Raw genomic sequence first — 10,285 nt, 5'->3', positions numbered from 1 at the left:
TCCGTCAGTAGGAGTCGATTCGGCGAACATCCGGCTGGGGACATCCGCAAGGATGTTTTCAGAGCCTCTCATGTGCTTAACTTCAAACTGAAAAGCCGAAATGCGTACCGCACACCTGGCAATGCGGCCAGTTTTACGTGGCCTAGCCAACACCCAGCTCAAAGCCTTTTGTCGGTTTCTAACTGAAAAACCGGATGTTCAAGGTAGAAGCGGTACATCTCCAATGCGAACAAAACGGCCAACGCCTCGCACTCGTTGACGGAGTACTTAAGTTCGGCACCAGTTAACCGACGAGACGCTTAAACTAATGACTGCCTCTACCCTTCGAACTCCTGGAGGAGAACAGATGAAATACCAGCATTAGGTGCGTCAGTTTAGACAATAAACCTTTTATTAAAGTCTGGTACTCCGAGAACCGGAGGATTGGATATAGCTGCCTTAATGTGCTCGAACGCAGCCTCCTGGGCGGGTCCCCATTCAAAACGCACGCCGTTTCGGCACAATCCGTTCAAGGGTGCTGCCAGCTTAGCAAAATTTGGGACAAAACGCCTGAAATAGTTCGCCATGCCTATGAACCTAGCAATTCCGCGCTTCTCAGTAGGCGGAGGAAAAGTGAGTAAGGCCTTAGTGCGCGCTCTTGGTCGATGCGAATACTCTGAACCGACACTATGTGATCTACGAAGAAGACCTGCTAGGTTTAACAGTCAACCTGGCTCCCTGTAATCTCACAAGAACTTGCTGGATGTGATTCAAATGGTCCTGAAATGATCGGCTGTAGATAACTAAGTCGTCCAAATAATTCTACACATAAACTAACTTCAATTCACCAAGAATATTATCTAGCAAACGAGTGAGAACAGTCGCACCGGTCGCTAGACCAAAAGGAACTCTGTTAAACTCAAACAAATTCCAATCAGTACAAAATGCGGTAACATGTTTACACTCTTCAGCTAATGGAATCTGATAGTAAGCTTGGTTCAAATCAAGAACAGTAAACCAATTAGCGCCAGCAAACCAAGTGAAAGAATTATGCAGATCAGCCAGGGGCACAGATTCGAGGACAACCTAAAGCCGTCGGCGCACGGACCGTGCTGTCGAACGTTATTAACGTTGAGCGTGCCAAGTTCAACGTACTGCTGAACGCTCAGGAACGATGTTATTTGTGCATACGGTACGTGGGCCCCAACGTGGTATACGCGATCGCAACGCACTCCAGCGGCAGTTTGAGGGATGTTTCCAGTTCGTAAATCACACTGTTTACTCAACGGGCGAGCGTAAAATTACCACGTTAGCTCTATTAAAACGCACGTTTCCTCCATCGTTGACGAAAAGGAAAGTTCCATGTCCAATCAATAAAGACACAGGCTTATAAAAGTTCCATTACAAACAGTGCGGTACAAATTTGGAATACTTCTCCGCATACGATAAACATTATTTCATCATTCCCACATTTTAGTAAAACCTCAAGGTCAGTCTTACTTGATCACTGTTCCTACCCAGTAGCAGAATCTTTGAAACATGTGAATTACGAAGCGTAAAAGAAAAAGGAGCAAAATATCTTTATACAAGTAGCGCAAGCTGTCCTGTAGATTAAGTCAATCGAACAAAGTCACCCCTCAAAAAATGGTGAACTTATATTTACATAACACCAAATATTATAGCATATACTTATATTAAACTAATAATAAAGTATCAGAACCTAATAAAAACGTAAATGTTAGGAAAAAAAATTTGGAAGTGATACGACGCGAACCACCGCCTCAACAAAAACTCATTATCGGACAGAGACGCTAATCATTGCGCTTTTTTTTGTTTTTTTTGTTGGTTGATCTCATTTTGTTCTATGTTGTTCGTTCGATTCGGACGTCCGATGACACCTGTTGATGTTCTTCTTTGATACGTTCGCTCAGTTTTTTTCTTACAGAGGGTAGCTAACTCTCTGACCGAACCTGCTGAGCTACCGCGCCGGCAGCTAAACCAACAACACGCTTTTTGTACTTAATCATATTATGTTACCCCTTACTGAAAACGTTAATCGTAGATAATTATGTTACTAATTGAAATTTAATTATAACAAATTGTACCAAGAACAATGCGTTTTGGGTGGATCTTCAGTGTGTCTCTGCCTTCAAACAGCCTACTCTCATAATGCGCAAGTTACAATAATTCTTTTGCCACGAATATGATGTTTCTCATTATTTTATTGGAAACGAATCACACAACTAACTACGGGTTTTCCAGTGATTCTCAATTTGCTGGTGCTCAGAAACAGCATATATACATATGGGCTTGAAATGAATGCCAGTATGGCGCCTTATAACTCTGTACTGAAGGGACACGGCGAGCGTGTGACGTAGGTGGTGTTGTGCCATCTCATTGGTCAAACGCTCAAACGCACGCTCAGAATATCTGACATGCCAGATATCGCTGTGCACGTTCGGAAAGATTCCCGAACGTGCTGTTCCACGCTATGACGTCAGAAACTCAGCGCGCTCAACGCTCAACGTTCGGATGCACGGTCCGTGTGCCGACGGCTCTAGCGTTCAAACGGTGGTAATCAACCACAGGTCTAAAATCGCGTCCCTGAGCCTTAGGAACAAAGGAATATGGGGGAAGCGTAAGCAGATGTAGAAGGCCTAATCACTCCTTGTTGGAGCATTTCCCATATTTTAGCCTTGAGTATCTGCACCTTAGGGGGTTTTAGGCGATGTGGGGACTGCTTGACCGGAATATCGTCGGATAGACGGATATGATAATTAAGAACATTAGCTACCCCCAAGTTATGACTAAGAAGCTGAGGAAAACCGTGTAACAAACCTCGAAATTGAGAAGCCTGATGCGGCGACAGATGGGTAAGATCAAACTCATTAGCCGTCGCCTCAACGGCCAATGCGACGACTTTCCGATGCACAATACGTTTAGCGCACTAACAGAAACCAAACTTCTCTACAGGAGCGAACTTAAAGAAAAAGGTGTGTCCAGAATAATCCAAGACTAACCCAGTCTTATTGATGTAATCACACCCCAAAATTAGATCAACCAGCAGTTCCTTAAACAAAGCTAATGACGTAAGCCAGGAAAAATTCCCCACCGCAACACTCCCTCGGAACCAACCCTGCAAAGGCAACACTTGGCCATTGGCCACCCGACATCTCTGCACTAGAGAGGGAACCGACCAAAGTTTTGTAAGGTGCCCAAACTCCAAAAACCACTCGAAGCTCAATAATGAAAAGCGGCTATCAGGATCCAAAAGAGCACAAATCGGTTCGCCACCTACTCGAGAACAAACGTAAGGCAAAGGTGGTGATGAGGGAATGACAACACGGGTACGCCAGGGTCTAAAGGCTCGATATCGAGGTCGCTGTCCAGCCTGGCGTCATTTATTGGCTCCGGGTGTGCGAGACTGAACGCAAGAGCGCACCGAGGGCCTGCCCCTTAACTTCGTGTCGTACGTCGTATCGTTCCCAAGTGTCAATGACGCGTTACGGAGCTCTTCCCAGGTTGAAGGCTGCTTATGGAAGACAAAATGCGACTTATCCCCCGCGCACATTCCCTTGACAACAATACACACCAATTCTTGTTCAGGAAAATCAATCAACAAGGCCAAAGAGTCCGTCTGAACTCTATCGACATACGGATGTAACTGCTCCCTATCGCGCTGCACTTCCCAGCTGTTTCCGAACTCTGGTAGTCAACCTCCGCCTAATCACGAGCTCACTCAATTGCTGTAAGGAGATTCCTTCTGCCATGGCTCGCGAGAGGAGGTTCTGCAACTCACCTCTAGCCAGCGGGTACAACAGTGACAAAATTACTTGGTGCAGAGCGCGAAAGGCAGCCGCGTGTTGTTCAAAGCGAACCAACAACCACAATAATTCCTCGATCTGTTCAAGTTGCTCCAGAACTAATTCAGTAATATCTCAGAGGAAATGCGCCAGAGAATTGAGCAACTCGGCGTATATTGCGTCTAACTTGACATAGGATGTAGCAGTACGCCCCCGGGCTGGCTCTCGCCCTGCCCCTGACACGGCAAGTCCCGCTCTTCAATCCTCTTCCCATCCAACTCTAAACGCGTAAGCTTAAACTGTAATGCGGTAACCAAAGCTCCCAATTCAACTGCTAGTTTTTTATAATGATCTTCCATGCCTAAAACGCCCAATTCTGCTATCCGATTAGTTAATTGCGTTAACTGCGACCGCGCCCTATCCACCTGTCTCTCACTAGGTTGGGTTCTTTCCAAAATACAAATAGTGTCCTCAAGGCCTCTAACAGCCTTAAACAAAAATTGAATGGCCGCTCCTGTCCCACCCACCACCGCCGGTGTGACGTCAACCGGATGAAGAACGGCAGCGTGCAAACGGGCCACCAAATCCGGAACACTGCCCTCTATAGGTTGGCGCCTTATTGCCAACTTATAAACAAGATGGTCCTTCGTGAGCAGGCCAATCACTGGACACTGTCTACCCGCTATTAGAATACACCAGAAACAATCAACTACCAAAACAATATGGTGCCACAGAACAGAAGCAAGGGTGAAACTGACAGTAACTGGAATGGCAAGCAGAGTTGCGCAGTGGAAGCGTGCTGGGCCCATAATCCAGAGGTCCGCGGATCGGAACCAAGCTCTGTTACCAGTGAAACGCTTGTGCTTGCAGGACAGAGCGGATTAGGTTGTGGAAAGGCGCCAAAATACACTCCTGGAAATGGAAAAAAGAACACATTGACACCGGTGTGTCAGACCCACCATACTTGCTCCGGACACTGCGAGAGGGCTGTACAAGCAATGATCACACGCACGGCACAGCGGACACACCAGGAACCGCGGTGTTGGCCGTCGAATGGCGCTAGCTGCGCAGCATTTGTGCACCGCCGCCGTCAGTGTCAGCCAGTTTGCCGTGGCATACGGAGCTCCATCGCAGTCTTTAACACTGGTAGCATGCCGCGACAGCGTGGACGTGAACCGTATGTGCAGTTGACGGACTTTGAGCGAGGGCGTATAGTGGGCATGCGGGAGGCCGGGTGGACGTACCGCCGAATTGCTCAACACGTGGGGCGTGAGGTCTCCACAGTACATCGATGTTGTCGCCAGTGGTCGCCGGAAGGTGCACGTGCCCGTCGACCTGGGACCGGACCGCAGCGACGCACGGATGCACGCCAAGACCGTAGGATCCTACGCAGTGCCGTAGGGGACCGCACCGCCACTTCCCAGCAAATTAGGGACACTGTTGCTCCTGGGGTATCGGCGAGGACCATTCGCAACCGTCTCCATGAAGTTGGGCTACGGTCCCGCACACCGTTAGGCCGTCTTCCGCTCACGCCCAACATCGTGCAGCCCGCCTCCAGTGGTGTCGCGACAGGCGTGAATGGAGGGACGAATGGAGACGTGTCGTCTTCAGCGATGAGAGTCGCTTCTGCCTTGGTGCCAATGATGGTCGTATGCGTGTTTGGCGCCGTGCAGGTGAGCGCCACAATCAGGACTGCATACGACCGAGGCACACAGGGCCAACACCCGGCATCATGGTGTGGGGAGCGATCTCCTACACTGGCCGTACATCACTGGTGATCGTCGAGGGGACACTGAATAGTGCACGGTACATCCAAACCGTCATCGAACCCATCGTTCTACCATTCCTAGACCGGCAAGGGAACTTGCTGTTCCAACAGGACAATGCACGTCCGCATGTATCCCGTGCCACCCAACGTGCTCTAGAAGGTGTAAGTCAACTACCCTGGCCAGCAAGATCTCCGGATCTGTCCCCCATTGAGCATGTTTGGGACTGGATGAAGCGTCGTCTCACGCGGTCTGCACGTCCAGCACGAACGCTGGTCCAACTGAGGCGCCAGGTGGAAATGGCATGGCAAGCCGTTCCACAGGACTACATCCAGCATCTCTACGATCGTCTCCATGGGAGAATAGCAGCCTGCATTGCTGCGAAAGGTGGATATACACTGTACTAGTGCTGACATTGTGCATGCTCTGTTGCCTGTGTCTATGTGCCTGTGGTTCAGTCAGTGTGATCATGTGATGTATCTGACCCCAGGAATGTGTCAATAAAGTTTCCCCTTCCTGGGACAATGAATTCACGGTGTTCTTATTTCAATTTCCAGGAGTGTATGTTGCTTTCAGTTTCTCCCAACAAACAAACTTTATTCATCAACAAACAATATTACAACAAGGATGCAAAAAACTCAAAACATTAATCGACCTCATTTGACTAACTTTAGATCGGCCGAAGGTCACACTCAAAATCCAAGACATAAGGCCTAAGCAAGAAATTGAAATACAAGGTTCTTCTGGAGGTTTCACCCAAGAATATTTTCTAAATATTCAACTTCACAGGCTGAAGGCCTTAGCAATTTAAATTTGATAGTACTTGGCTGGAGGCTGCAAATTAGGCAATAAGAAGAGTTTCAATTAAAAGGCAGAAGGCCTTATTTCAAAACAAAGCATAACAATCTTATGCCTTAAGGGAAAGATAAGAAAATTGATTTAACAGACATTAAAACTCTGCTGAAGGCCACATATTTAGGCAATAAGAAGAGTTTCAAAAAGGCATACGGCCTTTTCTTAAAAGCATAACAATCACATGCCTTAAGGGCAAGACAAGGACATTAATTTGAGAGACATGAAAACTTGGCTGAAGGCCACACATCAAACAAATATCTAAATTCCAGACAAGGAAATTACTACATAACACACAAGAAACGGCGCCCAGAAGTTTCCAAGGGTCGGCCTGGCATTGTAACACTAACGCCCGTTTAGGCGAGACAGGCAGCCTGTCCAACGACTTGTTAATCTGGAGGCAACCCTACCGACAGACAGACAGCCGACCGATCAATCAACCAAATCAGTTCCGCTTCACGCAACCAGCAAAACGAGCACAAGATTTCAACACACGACACACAGAATATTATGTCAACGACCAGGGCAGGTAACCGGAACGTCAACGGCCACAAGGCAGAAGATACCACTGGTGACTTCCATAACAGGGAATAAATTAAGTGAAGCTAAATCTCACAGGAAGATGTCTGGAGTTATTTTTTTTCACTAGCTGCTTATATTTTATGACCCACCGTCTAATTTCTTATGGTGGGTCGTATATTGCCACTTAGCCGCTGTGACTGGGTCCGGGGTCCGCAGTGACTGAAAGTAACACCACACCGGCTCCCGTCCCCACTCACACCGTTGCCCGTGTCCCGCCACGTGGAGGCGGGCTCTGTTTAGATCCATTTGATATCTTTTTTTTTGTGCAGCATTAGAAAAACTTATAACTAATACAAAATCAAGTAAGATATTAATAAACAAAACGAAATTAAATATGTAGAAAGAAGGAAGGAAGAGAACTGAATAGAGAAGTTATAGGTATAATATTGCCCGTCACCTGGTTGTGGGCGGCGGCCCGGGTGTTGGAATGACCCTCAAGACGCTGGCCGTTGCTCACCATGCCTTTAACATCTACCATCCTAAAAACTACCTTAACTAGAAGAGATTAGGGTACGTTAAAGCTAGAAACTAAGACTAAGACCTCCATGTCCAGCCTGCTAAACAATTTACGATATACAATAGAGAGGTAACTGATTTTGTGCTTGGCTCAAAGTTGCTAATGAAAGGGTACTCGTGGTAAAAGTAATAAGGTAATGACGCTAACGGTTTGTGTTGAGCCTACAAGGCTCCTAGTAGAGTACATCAGGCGCAAGCACCTCCCGGCCCCGCCGACAACACGACCTGAACGGTGGTTTCCCCGATCTACCATAGGTATCCGTCGGGTTGGGCTCAAAAGAGAGGAACCACAATTAAGATGCATCCAGGACGTGCGCCGCCTCTTACCAGGGGGGCGTAGGTCCCTTGAAGAGGTGCCCAACTTTAAGCTTCAGATGAGAAGTTCTTAGTATAGTGGAGGTTGAGGTATAGGCTGTGTAGGTTGGTTGTACAAACAGTTCACACTGAGCCAATAAGACTTACAATGATACGTGGTGTGGCAGTTAGCACCTTCCGGCCCCGCCAGCAACACAGCCTGAGCGGTGGTTTTCCCCGATCTACCATAGGTATCCGTCAGGTTGGGCTCAAAAGAGAGGGACCACAATTAAGATCCTTCCATACAGACTGTGCGCTGCCTCTTAACGGAAGGCGTAGGTCCCTTGAAGAGGTACCTAGCTTTAAGCTCATATTGGACCTGGAGATGCTGTTAACTATTTATATATAAGGTGCAATCTGTTTTTAGGATTGTGTGTGACTTGTGCACCTCTTGTCGGTTGTTCCACTCTGTTCTTTGAATTTGACTTGGTTGACACTATGGATCATCCGCGCTGAACGCTTCAATATCTGTGTTGGTGCCCTGGTCTGTATCTGTTTCTCCTTCATCACTCGTAGTGCTAATCATATCTGTGTCCCCCTGGGCATCGTGACGTCTGTTTGGACCGACTTGCCTTCGGTAGGGTCTGTTGCGCAAGTATTCTATTTGTTGGATCTTCGAGATTTCGTCCGTTAGTTTGTTGGGTTCAGTCCACCTTTCCGGGTCGCGTATTATGGCATGTAGTTCGTTCTGTGTGTTCAGGCGATTTATGTGTACTGTGTGTCTTATGTTCGTGCGTTGTCCGCAGAAGAAGACAGTATGTTCAGGGGAACCTTCTTCCCCGCATGTGCATCTATTAGTCTGTTGCAGACTCACGCGGTACAGGTGCGTGGGATAAGGGTCATGTCCTGTGATGAAATGTACCATACCGCGGCTGGGATCAATATGTTTTAGTTTTAGTCTTTCCCGGATGTCAGGGAAGAAGTTGTATACACGGCGGCCCTTATCGCTGTTGGCCCACTCGCTCTGCCAGGTATCCACTCGCCATACTCTGAGTTGGCGTGTTGTCTCAATCGGTAGACCAGTGATCTGCCGAACCTGGTCTATTCTCCCCATCCTAAGCCAGTACATTGCTGCGCGGTACCTGATGATGATATCTATGGGGAAAATTCCCATGACGACACATAGTGCGTCATTTGATGTTGTGTTGAATGCCCCTGTTAGTCGAAGTAGAACACTTCTTTGGCCTCGACGTACAATGGTTCTGTTGGTTGAGAGATTTAACCTGTGGGCCCACGTACTGGCAGCAAAGCATAGTACTGACTCAAAGAGAGCGCAATGGTATGTTCGTGTCACTGACAGGGGTAGTCTGAATTGTTACGAATTTAGCCTAGCCAGTTTGTGTAGTATCTTTTCTGCTTTATTTGTGCATATTCGCATGTGTTCGTGGAAGTTCAATCGTTCATCAATGTATACTCCTAGATAGCGTGTGACTGCTAGTCTTTTTATGTTTGTGTCCCCGATTTTGACTATTGGGTTCCTGCGCAGGATACCCTTTAGCAATGTATAAATTGTTTTGTTTCCTGCTATCTTTAATTTACTATCTGTGCACCATTGAGTTATTGTCCTAAGTGTTCCATTGGCTCTTTCTTCTAGCTGGGCACGGTTATTTGCTGAAACTACGACGAGTAGATCATCAGCATAAGCGACAGCTCCATCTGTCAAGATGTGCTCCTCTTAGTAACTGTAGGAGCGGTTCTATAACTATGTCCCAGAAGATGGCTGGAATCTTAGCTGACTTAAATACACACTCGTTGTTGCTCGCGGGAATGTCCCGAAAGCGACAACCAGGATCAAACGAAGAAATGTAGCCGGCTGGTGTGGCCGAGCGGTTCTAGGCGCTGCAGTCTGGAACCGTGCCACCGCTACGGTCGCAGGTTCGAATCCTACCTCGGGCATGGATGTGTGTGATGTCCTTAGGTTAGTTAGGTTTAAGTAGTTCTAAGTTCTAGGGGACTGATGACCTCAGAAGTTGAGTCCCATAGCGCTCAGAGCCATTTGAACCATTTTTGAAGAAATGTAAACAGTTGAGGCTCGACACTAAGTTAAGTGAGGACTCAGTTTTCATGTCCAAGATCGGTGGGCGACAAACTTCGTAGCACTCGCAAGCAGCACCTCACACTCCAACCGTACGTGCACGCCACCAGCGGCCCCAGCCCGACTTCGCGCGACGGGGGCTTGCTTGCTGCTCCATGCCAACCGACCGAATGGACTGCTGGTCCGCCCGCGACTGCTGCTCCGTCGCGGCTACACTGCTGATGCGTCTCCCACTCACCGACTACCAGACATACAACGACCCGGAAATAGTATCGGTCGCTCCAAAGATGGTACGACAGTGCGCTTATCGATACGCGCTGCTGCTACCAGTCTTTGGCAAATAAGGTAGGAAGTTAGCGACGCCAGCAAATGGAATAAGAAAACGAGGCGGTGCTACC

This window comes from Schistocerca serialis, chromosome 7 (genome assembly GCF_023864345.2).
Source record: "Schistocerca serialis cubense isolate TAMUIC-IGC-003099 chromosome 7, iqSchSeri2.2, whole genome shotgun sequence".
NCBI lineage: Eukaryota > Metazoa > Arthropoda > Insecta > Orthoptera > Acrididae > Schistocerca > Schistocerca serialis.
This window is presented reverse-complemented; position numbering follows the sequence as displayed.